Genomic DNA, 15,338 nt, shown 5'->3' on the forward strand with positions numbered 1-15,338 from the left:
ACCAGAATCTATCATGCAATTCTTAATCAATCTATTATTCACCAACAAAGTTACATAGAAAGGATCAACCTGTGAAGACTCTTGTGTAATAGTTGTTCCCACATATACTTCTGGAGTTTGCAACTCATGATCCTTTTCACCCTTCATTGCACCTAAAGGAAAAGTTGTACTACTATCAGATATTTTAGAAAATAGAGATAGAGAAGCTTCTCTATGTTCTTTTATTTTCAGTAATTCTACTAATGGAATTGTAACCTTCATCTGGGTCAGAGCCTGATTCATATCAAAAGTGGAATTATTAATTAACTCAGTATTAATTTTAGCTTTCTCTTCCTTAGGATGACTTGCCTTCTTCACTATAGTAGTCCCTTGTATATCACCAATAGCATTATTATCCACACGCTTGGCTACATCTTTAGATTGGTCATTCTTGGCTTGACCATCTTGAGGCAAGGTTCCATTACTTGTTGTCTTCTTCTGAGATATTTCTTCTATGAGAATTGAACCAGGTTCACCCTGATCCCCATCCCTTTTACTACTTCTCAAGTTGTAACTATGCTTGGCTTTGGCTATGGCATCCTTAGTAAGATTTCTTACCTCTTCATCACTAGGTCTTCAGAGATGAACTTCTTCATCTTCAATGGTTACAATATTCAAAGTAGGATGCCAATCAAGTGTCAACTGTCCTTGGTAACACTTATTATTATTTAGCACATCACACCCACTAGATTCACTTTGTGAGGACTCATCATCACTTTCAATAACCGTTTCAAACATGTTAATATCAAGCTCGCCCTCTTTTCTCATAGATTCTTCAGGGGCTTGAGCTACAACACACTGATGGGGAGAATGTGGTCCATCACAAGTCATGCACCAGGGAGTATTTTCCATGTTATGAACATTTCCTCCTTTCAAAGGATCTAGGGTATCTTGGCTTTGAGTGTTTTTTGGCTTACCATTTTGAGGTTTGCCATCCTTCCAAGTAGTGTTGTAAGGCATGTCATGCAATCTAGGAGGTCTATCTTGCCAATTATAATGAGTTTTTTCATTTTTACTTGCCTTAGCAGTAAGATCTTTCATGACAGTCATTAACTTCTCTATTTTGTCATCCTCCTTGGCAACTTTATTTGGTTGTTGTTTTGATTCTTGCCACAACCTTCCATCAATTCTCCTCCCTACTTTTCCAGATGCTTTCCTATTACTCTCCACATTAATAAAAATCCTAAAAGCATCTCTCAGACTGTGTGGGTTTTTATTCCTCAAGATGTAAGCCATTTTTAAATCAAAGTCATTATAATAAGTGTTCAAACACATATTATCATCTAGCCTCATTACTTGGTAAAGCCTATGCATTGATTTCTGAAATCTAGCATTAAAATCTATGACAATCTCATTATCAGACTTTCTAATATTATTGAACTCATTGAGCATGAAGCTCACATTTGTTTTATCACCATATTGTTCCTGGAAGCAATTCTTAAAATCCTCCCAAGAACCAGTGCTATTCACAGGCATACCTTTATACCAATCCCTTGCATCATCTACCAAAGATTGTACAAATAGTTTCATGATGACATCTTCATCTATAATTCCATAATCATTTATTAGGTCACTGAATGATTTTAAATGCTCTTCTGCACTAATTGCATTATTACCAGCAAATTTTTGAAGCCTATCTCTTAATTCAGTAGGAACATGGTTAGGATACCTTGGGATTCCATCAAAAAAGAGTTGTCTATATAATTCCAAGTTAATGGGTCTTCTCTAGAACTGATTAACATTAGATTTTTTACCCATATTCATTCTCACATTGGAACAATGAGTCAAAGGGATTTGGATACCTTGATTAGTAACAGGGACTTGATTAGCTGGAGGAATGCTTACAGGTAAAGTTGACTGTATCTTTACCAGAGGGAGTGAAACAGGCTAAGGTAGAGGTTTACTTAAGTCTATTGAATGAAACATTATAGGAGGAGCCTTTAGATAATTAATTTTATGTTTAACCTCTTGATTGGGTGCTTCTAATTCAGCTTTCTCTAATTCTCTTGTAGGTCTTCTTTTTCCTTTCTCATTCTTTCTATTTCTTTCTCATATGCAGATGGCATGTGAGAAACTTCTACTGTAGTTTTAGACCCAGACCCATCTTCTATACATTTATTTTTTCCTTTGTCAACAACATTCTTAACAGGTTGTGGGTCACTAAGGACCTCCCTACTTGGTTGTACAACAGATTTATATGCAGGATTAGTTTTGGCAACTAGATTTTCTTTGATGACTGATCCTTCATCCTCACTCTTAGCTTCTTCTTGGGTGAATAATTCAAGATCAAAAATTGTAATACCCTAAAAATGGTCATCTAAACCATGGGCCCCTAATCTCGACAACATCACCAAGGTCCTAACCAAAGGCAATTAAATCAATCTTGAGCACATTATTAATTCTTCAATCATCAAATATCACATGGCAAATCAATTACTCAATATTATTTAAATATATATTTAATTAATTGAATCACTTCCAAGAATATCATTTTGATCAATTATCCTATTTTAATTTATTAAATATCCTTGAATAATTAATTAATAAATAAATTTGCCATTTAATCATGCAAAAGGAATTAATTTATTACAAAAGAAGAATTAATCACAAAGCAAGAGTTGAATTGAAAATAAACAAAAAGAATTGAATTGAGAGAGAAATCAATCTTGAGATATTATTTCTTTTTCTAAATTTAGAACTTGAAATCATAAAAGCAATTAATTGAATTATTCTCTAAAATTGGAACTAAAAGCTTTTTAGAAAAAGAAGTTCAGTTGCAATGAAAAGACTCTTTTCTTGAATAAATAAAAGAATTATCTATTTTTATCACAGATGCATGGAATTAATTTATTATTATTTCCAATGCAACTTGGACTTCTAATTTGAATGCATTTCAATTAAACTATAATTGGAATCTATCTCAAGGTTAACTAAACTTGATTTCTCAATTATTTTCAATTAATCCTAAATTGAGCTTTTTTTAGTTTTTCTCTTGAGGATTCTCTATAAATTTAGTCTTTAGCTCTCATTCCAATTCACCCCAGAGATTTTTGAGAACACGCTTGGAGATTATTATCATGCTAATTTCTCTCTGGAGTCATTGAAGATCATTGTGATTTTTAGATTATTTGCATCCATATTGCTTGAATTCATTATTGCTTGAAATTATTCATCCATTTTGCATCCATATAGTTAATATCATATAGATTAAATCCTTCGTCTTGGTGTAGTCTAGTCACTAGTATTGCTTATAAAAATCTGAGAGCAATCTTATACTCACATCTTTTAGAAGGCAATTAGCCGCTTTGTTATGGTTTATTATTGATTGATTATTATTTACTAACCATGCATATAATGACTTAATTGAAGTGTTGTGCTTGCAGCTACATACCCTTTTTCACACACACATCTCTAGCGCCCACCGTGGGGCATAAGACTACATTTTTCAGCCTCCAAGACTGACTACGTATTTTTTTCTTATTTTCCAAATTTCAGATTTTTTGGATTTTCATCTATAAATCTCATACGACATTTACCATAGGCTGAAACGATAAACTAAAGGTGTCGTACGAATTGGAATCATGTCTCGTACGAGTTGGAATCCTGTATTGTACGAATTTTCATTCTGTCGTATGACTATATTTTCTGGTAAAAAAGTTTTAAAAAAGAGGCAAAATTTCATGATTTTTATTGATTATTCTGATGACTGACCCTGACTGTTTATCTGTCTATCTCAGAATTTTTCACAGCCTAATCAGTTTTTGCAGAATGCTTGTCAAAGAATATGCTTGTCACACAAAGACAATATGACTACTGATTCATCGTCTTTGGAGGTTGCCTAAGGAGAATCGACTAAACATCGTCTATTCTTTAAATTCATTTTTAGGAACCTAACTTGCTATCTAGTTAAAGAAAAAATCTGTCTTTCATGTTTTTAGAAGATTATGAGAGGTAGGAGAGTATGCTTTTGTCTTTTTCTAGACAATCAGAAATCTAGACCCTTGAGGCTTTTTCTTTGTTTGAGATTTGTACATCTTTAGCAGGCCTGCCCTCCCGAGGGGTTGAAAAACTCTTAAAGTCATTACGGTCGGTGTGAGGGGAACGACCTAAGTGGGAATGGCTAAACGCCAAGTACTCCAACCCACTATAAAATAAATGTGATTTGATGAAAATCAAGTCAATGATAGTGCTTGGGAATAGCTCTCCTTTGTACCTTTGAGGATATTAAACCTTGGTTTTCAAGGCTGGGGGACCTCTTAATTGATTTTATACCTCGATGCACCGAACAAATCCTTGACTAGTTCCAATTAAAATTAGAAGCTACCCGATTCACCTTCGAAAGGGAGATAATCTTTGTGCAAGAGAGATAGTAACTCTCCCAAGATACTTGTAATTTTGTGCTCCCATTAGCATTTGGAGTCAGATAATACAGCATTGAGAATCCATTGCGTGAGACTCAACAGTCATATTCTGATTAGCTATTGGGTGTTTACCTGAGTCTACAAGAAAAAAATTTCTTTCCTCACCAAATTCCTTAGGTTTTGCATGTTTTGATTGGAGTCACTATTTATACTACATGTTTTCTGTGTTTTCATCCCTGAAACAAAAAAACCAGAATACCAAAAATTGGAGAAGACAAGAAACAACTCAATGATTCGAAACTCTATCTGTGTCAGAAACTAGTCCATCCTAAGTCGAAATTCTATCAATGTCAGAAATTAGTCCATCCTAAGTTAAAACTCTGTCAGTGTCAGAAACTAGTCCATCCTAAGTTGAAACTCTGTCTGTGTCAGAAATTAGTCCATCTTAAGTTGAAACTCTGTCAGTGTCAGAAACTAGTCCATCCTAAGTCGAAACTTTGTCCGTGTCAGAAATTAGTCCATCTTAAGTCGAAACTCTATCTGTGTCAGAACTTGTCCATCTTAAGTCAAAATTATGTATCTTGGTCAAAAATCAGTCCATCTCAGAATTGATCATACTCAGTTATCATACTCAGCAATCGAAAAAACTCAAAATTTCTAGGCTCTATCCTATGAATAGTCATACAAGTCTGATAATTTATCGTGTTGCACCTGATCATGTGTCATACGAGTCTTGTGGTTTATCGTCCTAGACCTGTTCCTATGTCGTATGAGTTGTTTTCATCTATCATCTGGTTCTGTATCCTATGTTGTATGAAACAAAACTGCTCTGAGTATTTTGTCATCCTACACATACCCATCTGTCATACAGTACAAGGCAGCAACTCGTACAAAATAGAACTGTTGTCATCTGGTTCAAAAAATTTTGTCGTATGAGTCTCTGGTTTTGTCAGAATAGAACAATCAAATTTTCCTAAAAATAGCTTACAATGAACATAATACTGGTTATCAATTTTCCTGAGCATAAATAGATCAAGACAGTGTACCTCTACCATTTTTGTTGCACCATTTGGTCAATCATCTTTCAGCTAGTTCAATCAACTACCTATCAAATTTTAGTCACTTAGATAACGTCTTATATAGGATAGATCATTCCTGAAACCAGATTGAATCTTACACTACTCTTAGAATCAACTTAGATAAACATCTTATACAGGATAGATCATTCCTGAAACCAGACTGAATCTTAGTTGTTTCTCCCAAACAATACTCTAAACAGAACAACTAGCTCTGAAATTGATCTTGACCTCTGCAACACAAACAACTTTAGGTCACACTAATCCATAAAAAATGCCTATTCAAACCAAGAGTTCTCGTAAGAAAGAAGCCAAAGGCAAAGAACAACCCTTCAAATATCAAGATAATCCATTCTACGTGGAGGACCCACTCACTGACAAACCTTCGACATTAGGTAGACCAATGTTTGATGAACCTAAATCTCCTACTATACATGAGATATAATACAATGACAAAGACAACCTTAATATTCGTGAGACTGATATTGATTCCTCATCAAGTGAGGTTGAAGAAGACACTGAACCTCTAGAAAAAGAAATTTGTGACTGTCAAAAGGACAAAGACTTTAGAAAAATGATGAAAGCTATCATGACCCGAGAGAAGGAAGACTATTTCTTAGAACTAGCAAAACAAAGTGCTAAACTTCCTACTGGATATGATGTTCAGACACTCATTACTAAAAAGGAAGATTCACCTATACTCATGGTACACAAATAATTACTAGCCTTACAGATTGAGATCACAAAACTAAAGAATAAAGATAAGTCCCTAAAACAATATTCTCTGGAAACAATATGTCCCTTTCCATTTGAAAAGAATCTATTCATGTCTCCATTTCCTTCATGAGTGGAGATCCCAAAATTTGACAAATATGATGGTACCTCAGATCCCCAAGATCATGTCAAAGAGTTTTGTGTTGCCTGTATGGAGTTCATGCATGATCAAACATACCTCATGCACCTTTTCCCAAGGAGTTTAGAGGGTCAAGCAATGGAATGGTTCTCAAGTCTACCCAAAGGAATAAAAACATTTGAAGAACTATTCCAACTATTTTTACAACAATACTCATACAAAATTCGACATCCTGTGACTATGATCAATCTTTGCAATACTAAACAGAAAATAGGGGAACCTCTTCTTACTTTCCTCCAACACTAGAGAAAGATGTTTTCTAAGTATCCACGACCCATCCCAGACTCTAAGAAAATGGATATATTTGTCAATAACTTGGTCCCAAAACCAAAATATAGGATACAAATGCAAGTACACCCCTCATTTAACAAAATGATAGATAATGCTATTCGAATGGAAGATGTGCTCATAAACAAGGGGGATATTACGCCTTGGAAAGAAACATAACTAGGATCTAGCTCTAAAGAGAAGAACAAGTATTGGAAATTTGGCAAAGAAAACAACAAGAATTTTGTTAACGATGGAGTAGTAGACACTGTTCAAACTAACTCAAATCCCACAATATTCAACTTGACTAGTGGAATACAAGCACTTAAAGCTGTTGAGGCTGCAATAGAAAATCCACCAAAGAAAACAAAGGAATGGTTCAAAGAAAAGCCTTGGCTTTCCAAACCTAAGCGTGATTTTACTCCTCTCAAAGAATCATATGAATCCGCTTTCAAAACTCTGTTGGCAAATAACTTGATAACACTACCAGATAACTCCAGACCATATGCTCCAGAAGTCAAACCAAGACGGTCGAGAGAAATTGAATACTATGACTTCCATTAGAATAAAGGTCATAACATAAACAATTGCATGAAGTTAAAACATGAGATTCAAGATCTCATAGACACTGGTAAAGTCATTTTTGGGAATCATCCGACCAATATAGATCATAAAGCATTTAAGGACCCTTTGCTTATTTACAAACAAGGTGATTCTTCAAAGACCAAAGGAGGTGTCAAGGTAAATTATACTTATACCAGTCAGGACAACATTATCAACATGATTGAGCCTTCCCACTCAGAATATTGCATTGTGATTATAGTCCAAGATAAACCAAATGAATCACGATATGCAAGAGCTCTGACCTGATCTCAAAAGAAAGTCACCCTCCAAGGAGCTAGTTCTTCCAACCTGGCTCAAGCAACATCAAACCCACCAGCCTTGCCAAACAAACAAAAAGAATCAACCTTGGACAAATTTAAAAGGTTAACTTCATCATCATCTTCTGGATATAGTGTCATTGAACAGTTAAAAAGGACAAATGCTCAAATCTCAATCTTTGAATTACTAAAACTCTCATCTGCTCACAAAGAGATCCTAGACAAAGCATTGCTCACCACCAACGTTCCAAAAGATGTAGACATTGATTAGTTTCAGTCTATGGTGGGTCATCTAACTTCACCTCACTATTTGACCTTCTCCGAAGAAGATGACAACTCACTACATCATCCACATAACCAATCATTGCATATTGAAGCCATGATCCACAAACACAGAGTCAAACTTGTTTTGATAGATGGAGGTGCGGGGTTGAATATCTATACTTACAGTCTACTTACACAACTAGGATTCTCTGAAAATGTCATTGATCCAAGCAAGAAAATAACAATAAAAGCCTATGATGAGGAAGAAAGGACTTCTAAAGGCCTGGTATCATTACCTATCAGAGTGGGACTAGTAGAAAGAGATGTCCTTTTCCAACTACCTGATATTCCTTTGTCATGTAATATATTACTGGGCAGGCCATGGATTCATGAAATGAAGGCAGTACCGTCAACATACCATCAATTCTTAAAGTTTCCTTATAACAGAGCTGAAGTCAGTATTCCTACTGATACAAATGTCATATGTAATGCATTGACAAAAGGTGTAGATACTTTTGTGTCTCATAATAGGGAAGCCTCTACAAATGAAGATCCAGCAACACTGATGAAAGACTTAGAAAAGTGATTGAAGATTACAAATACCGACATGGATGGCTACAAGATAGAACCGGTACTTTCATTAGTTTCTCTCCCTCCATCACCAAAACAGTTGGGCAAGCCATCAGAGGCTATGAGAACACAAACTTCAGCTTCAAATACCATATATGATGGTCTCTTTGTATAGTCTTCTACCTCCTTGGTAGATGAAATAGAAGAGGATGTTGTTCTTAACTAGCTCTTTAAGGAGGATAGTCAAAATGAGGAGGTACAACATTGTGAGATTTCCTCAAACCAATATGGTCTTGGCTACAAGATGATTCAATGCATGGGGTACTCAGGTACTGGTCCTCTAGGGAAACAAAAGGAAGGTATTACTAAACCAATTCAGCTACAAACCAAATCCACAAATGATAAGGTTGGACTGGGATACAATCTGAAAAAGACATCAGACCAAAAACCTGTTTCTAAGTCTAAGTGGCAGAAAAGGATATCGCCTTCACAAAGTAGGCACTCAACAAACAAAAGCAGAGTGTAGAAAAGAGAAAGAGGAATCAGCAGTCAAGAAAGAAGAAATAGTCAGTGCTCAAGCTTTGATGGTATTAGCTACAATAATATAGGAAGTTGAGGTCCCTGAGGATATAAGAGATGAAGTAGTAGGAATCAGAGAATTGTTTGCACCACTAAAAGTTCCAGTCACATATACTGGCAGGCAGTAAGTAGACGATTCAAAGACTGACTCAAATGAGTATGAATGGAGTCCTGACTACCTCTCAGACACATCCACTACAAGAACTTTAGAAGAATCTAGCAGTGTCATAAATGATACTCAAGAGTTGATGTGCATAAAACTAGAGAAAGAAATACAGAAAATTAGACAAAGGAGACAACCAAATTATCAACGCTAAAAATGGTCAACGCTTGCGGAGTCATACTTAAACATTTGTGCATTGCCTTATTTTAGGGTTTTTGCGTCGCATTAACATTTCTTCTATGTTGCGCACTTGTTCTTTATCATTTGCGAGCATCGAGTCATTCTTCTACATTTCTTCATTTATCTCACTTTCAAATTTGGTCTTGTCGATAACAATCTTCAGTCATGATTTTGATTGATCTTATCTTGTCGCATCAATGTGCGTGTTCATTTGTCATCATTTTGGACATCGTCAATCCTAATTAGGGTTTTGTCCTCTTATCAATCTTGTCATCTTGCAATCAATTTGTCATTGATCCTTGTCCTCTAATCAAATTGTCATCTTGCAGTCTATTTGTCATCGATCGTTGACATTTTCAATCTTGTCATTTTGCGATCGATTTGTCATCGATCATGGTCATTTTCAATCTTGTCATTTTGCAATCTATTTTGTCATCGATCCTTGTCCTCTTGTCAATTTTGTCATTTTGTGATCGATTTGTCATCGATCGTCGTCTGTCTCAATCATGTCAATTTGGATCAATTAGTCATTGTTCCTCGTCAATTGGCACATTTATCAATCAAATCATTTATCAACATTCATCCTTTGTCAGTCTGAATCATGATCAAATCAACCCTGCATCAATTATCTTTCATCAAGACCTAATTGTCATCCTTGCATTTCTAATTCATCTTCTAAGGTTTTATGATTTGTTCATTTAACCTTGTTTGTCATTTTCCCTCTAGGTTAAATAATTTATTTATTTATCCTAAGTCTTCTTGTCACAATTAAATGTTTATTTAATTGGCTAACTAATTCATCCCTCTTTGTGAATTAATTAATAAATGAAAAATTGTTAATTAATTCACTTAATTCCTAATTTTCTCATTTTCTAATTTTCTAATTCCTAATTTCCTCATTTTCTAATTTCCTAATTTCTAATTCATCTAATTTTCTATTTTCTCCTATTTTTCTCCTAATTTCATGGGAATGACATAGCAATTTGTCATAATTTGTCATAATTGACAATCAATCAATTTTGACATAGAAATTTGTCATAATTTTGTCAAAATTATCAATCAATCAATCTTGCATAGAAAGTGCAAATTTGTCATAATTTGTCATATTTGTCATTTTTGATTTGCAATTTCCATTTGAATCTCTTCATGCTAATTTGATCTTTTCTCCAATTTGTCTATAAATTGGATGAATTTCTTCAATCAAGGTCCCTGCCTAGTCGAATCAATCACGCTTCTAGTATTCTTGCGCTACCATCTTGTCTACTTGCTTTCACATCATGCTTATGCACTAGTAGGTGAGATCCACAAACAAAGCTATTTGAAGGAGAAAGAAGGACAATGGAGCCACATGAAGGATACATTCAAGTTTACAATGGTTTGCGTTTGAATTGATGTCTTGTTTTCATGTTTTCATTGAGTGTAATTAGGATTGTTATCACTACATTTTAGTTTTCGTGATTGAACTAGGCTAATGTTTATACTTGCTTTGATGATTCCCCATTTCCTATCTACATTAATTGGTGAACCCGATGTGAAATAACCCCCTAACCATTCTTTTGAGTGCTTTTGAGTTGATTTGCAATTGAAAAACCCAAGAAACAGGGTAATGCAGGGCTTTCTAGGCACTTCTACACCTGTGTAGGAGAGTTCTGCACCTGTGTCAAGTAATTTGCGCCTGTGTCAAGGACTTCTGTGCCTATGTCAAAGGGATCTGCACCTGTGTTACTTCATTCTGTACCTATGTGAGACATTCTGCATTTGTGTAAGGCCAGAAACAGAGGTAAAAGGCATTGTTTTTACTTGCAAATTATTTTGTTTTGCATTCTGTTTCTTCTTTTTGGTTTTTTGGGACTGATTCTTTGTGCAGCACCTTGGCATTATGCATGGAAAAGACAAAGATGAAACTACTAATGAATTTTATGCTGGTTCGCTAGTCAAAGATCAAACAAATCAAACTTCTGACTTGGTGGTTTTGCAGGTTGCCTTGGACTCCAACTAAACTTTGTGTTTGTAATTCATAATTAGGCACCTAGTTTTGATTGCTAAGTAGGATGGAATGAACGTATGTTTTCTTTGATTGTTGAGTTTGACATTGGAGTAGGAGAGTATGCTCTCATCCTTCTTAGGGTGATCAGAAATCCAGATCTTCGATACCATTCTCATGTTTTGATTGTGTGTTACCTTTAGAGGGCCTGCCTTCCCAACCATTTTCTTTCTTTTGCAAGAAAGTGACAATCGTGAGAAGGGAACGACCCAAAGTGAGTATGGCTAGAATACCTTGGCATTCTAACTCACTATAAATAAATACCTGATGAGCAAAAGCTTTGAAGGAAGGGTTACGTGGGAATTGTAGTTACTCGGGAAGTGATGACCCTTGAACTCTTTCTCATATCAACATCTAAGTAGGACCTCACAGTCTAAATCATTCTTGCATGAATATATTTGTTTGGTATCTTGGTGGGCTTAATGTCTCAATCATGCTTGCGTGACACCAAGGAGTAATGCTTAACAGAAATCCTTACTAAACACCTTGTATTTAGAGGCCAAAAATCCTTCTAGTTGCTTGAGAAGGACAAGTTCAGATACTTGGAAGAGATACTAAGTTCACCATGGGGAGATTTCCATGGGGACTGATGCTTGGCTACCTTGAGAAGTGAGTGTTGTGGAGGGGAGCCCATGGGGTCAAGCATCTATGTATTCTCCTTGAATCTCATAATGAGTCTACCTCTCAAGTACCTACTGTCTTTACTTACCATAAGAAATGTGTGAATGAGCATGATTGTTTTGAGTCTAAGTTAAAATATCTTGTCTTCTTTACTTGTCAAAAGTTGAGTTGTGTCTCATTTCAAAAACAAGACAAATTGATTCAAAACAAGGTTAAACATAGGAGTATTTCATTCAACAAAGTTCAAAAACACCTTCAAACATGGTTGTCAAACATTTTTCAAAATCTTGTCTCAACATTCATGTCACTTAGATTTAGGTTCATCCTAGGTTTGCATTTTTCAAATTCATTGTCAATTACCAAGGTTAAGTTTCCACCTAGGTCATACTCCTTTGCATCCATTTGCATGTGTCCTCTTGCATTAGAGCAATACCATTTCATAATTCAACCTTAGGTTTTTCCTTAGGTTGACATTGTCATATATTTGCATTTGCATCCTTGTCCTCATAACATTAGGTCACATTTGCATATCCTAGGTCTCTTCATTAAGCTTAGGTCATTATCATATCATATTAGGGTCATTTGCATAGTAATTGTCCCTTTGCATATAGTGTCAAAACTAGGTTTTGTCATACTTGAGTAATGCAAATCTTTGATAAACCCTAAGTCATTGTTAGGAAGTCTAGACCTTATCAAACTTTTGTCTTTTTGTCATCAATGTCATTTGGTCAAACCTAGCTTAGTATCCAAGCATATAGGTGAGACATTATCAATTTGTCCTACTGTCACTTGGTCCTTTTGTCCTTTGAGGTCTAGACATCATTTCAATTTCCTAAGGGTATCATTTTTAGAATTGCATTCATGAGTTTGTCAAAATATTGAAAAACAACAAAAAACATTAAGTTGCATTGTCATCCTTTTTGGTTGCATTTGTCAATCCCATTAGTTGCATTGCATAGTGACATGTCTATTGAAACAAGGTTCCAAGCACCAATGATGCAACAAAGTTTGACATATCAACCGACAATGCAATCGAATTTTAATCCAAGGCAATCACAATTATATCCAACCCAACAACAAGGCAATATCGATCAAACTTATCATGATGATGTAAATGTCCAAATACAAAAACTAGAGGAGAAACTAGCTCAAGAAGAGGAGATATTGGAACAAAGAGTGAAAAACATTGAGAAGAATAGATCACAAATGTCCAAAATGTTTCAAAAATTTCAAGGTTGAAATCCAAAGATTGAGCCAATTGATGTAAGATCTCTTTTTGAACGATCAGACATACCAGCTCTCCTCTCCCAAATAGAGATGATGAAACAATTTCAAGAAAAGAGACAACATCAATTTCAACATTATGTGCCTCCACAACAAGAACAAGAAGGTGTTTACTATCAATCAGAGTTTCAACCAATACAACCAATTGTTCAACATATACAACCAATACAACCAATGGTCCAATTTCAACAATATGTCCAACCAACTATACAATGTCCACAAATGGTTCAACCAATGGTGGAATATAAATGTCAACAACCACAACCAAACATTCAAAAACAAAGGTTGCAGCACACACCAACCCAAGTTTCAAACATGTCAGAACAATTGAACCAAGTCCAATATCAAAACATGACATCAGATCAAAACCAACTCCTTGCCAAACAAGTTCAAATTCCAGATACAACTATGTCAAAACCTCGAAAGAAAGGTGGCTTTATTGCAATGATCTTAAGGAAACTACCAAGTGAATTCTTTAAGGAAGATCAAGATAATATAATTATGTCTAGCAATTCCTCATCCCCCTGCAAACAAATTGACTCTGCAGTGGCATCTATCCCTACACCTTTAGAAGTTTCACAAGAACCTTCCATATTGTCCTCATCAAACAATACACCCAAGGATGCAATTATCCAAGAGCTATCCATAATTGATTGCCAAGATAATCCAATTCATGATGCACATCCTTATCATGTTTCAGAAATACAAGACCCAATGCCACCATGCACTTTATTGCCATTACCTGTTTTAGAGGACCCCATTCAAAGTCCCTCTTCCTCATGTTCAAACATTGATTCATTTCTAAAATCCATCACAAATGTTCAAAGTGCACTTCCTTCATGCCAAAACATTGATCCCTTGCCAAAATCCCCCATGCATATCCAAAGTCCAACCCCATGTCAAGAGGATAATTTAGAGCATGAAGAAACGTGTCTTGAAATAGATCAAGATCAAGATCCTAAAACCTTATCATACCATCCAATTGTTGACCAGGATCCCATTTCCCCAGACACTCGCAATGATTCCATTATTCTTGTCCATCCCATCCAAAGTCCTATTGACACTCCATTCCCCGAGCAAGGTCAAGATATCCCAGACCATCCAATCCCAAGTGATCCCCTTCCATTTCATGAAAATAATGTCCTTTCAAATCCCATTGGCATTCCACTTCCTGAGAAAGATCAAGATATCCTTTCCATCCTTTCCGATGATCCCATTAAAAGTCCAAAGCAAAACACCTTTAAAGAGGATTCCAATGATCTTCCTCCTTGTCAAGGTCAAATTATTCCTTCAGATCCTCCACAAGATCCACTTGTTCCTCCATCTCCTTGTCTTAATGCTCCATATACACTCCAAGATATCATTTCTTTTGATGATCCCATTATTTCTCCCATTCCATCTCTTGAAGAGCCTGTCATTGAACCATGTCCACTACACAATCCTAGTTCCCCTCATGATCCTAATCCCCCTCATGATTCTAACATGTCAGTGCAAGATGTTCATGAACCCTCGGCATGCATAATGGGTTCTTCCACTTTGGTACAATCCGATCCACTTCAAGATCTCATTATTTCTCTCATATCATATCCACCTCATAATGGACTCGCATCTTCTTCCCAAAGAAAAGAGTATCCTACAAGTCAAGATATTCATAAAGGCAAAGGAGTAGATCTTTATAAGTAAGAATCCCTCCATATCAAAGAAGATCTTAAGGCTCATGTCTACACAACTCACTCTCAAGACGTTGGTATCCCTCCATCAAAATCCAAACATATCCCTTCCCCATCATCCCTTCCATCCATCTTAGGTCCTTATATCCCTTCATCCTCTATGCAAGGTCAGCAAAGGCACACATCCTTGAGTAAATTTCATCCATCCAAAAGAACTCCATTTCATTCATATCCATCCATGCATTCCTTTCCCCCTCCAAGCAATTTGGATGCCAAGTATAAAAGTCATAAGTCTAGCAATCCACATGTATTCAAGGATCAACATGTCCAATATAATCGACATGTCAAAACAAAGAACAATATGATCTATAAAGAAAAAGAAAAATCCAAAAGGTCACAAAGGCCCATTGCTCAAAAACAAAAGTC

This window comes from Cryptomeria japonica, chromosome 1 (genome assembly GCF_030272615.1).
Source record: "Cryptomeria japonica chromosome 1, Sugi_1.0, whole genome shotgun sequence".
In the NCBI taxonomy this organism is placed as follows: Eukaryota; Viridiplantae; Streptophyta; class Pinopsida; order Cupressales; family Cupressaceae; genus Cryptomeria; species Cryptomeria japonica.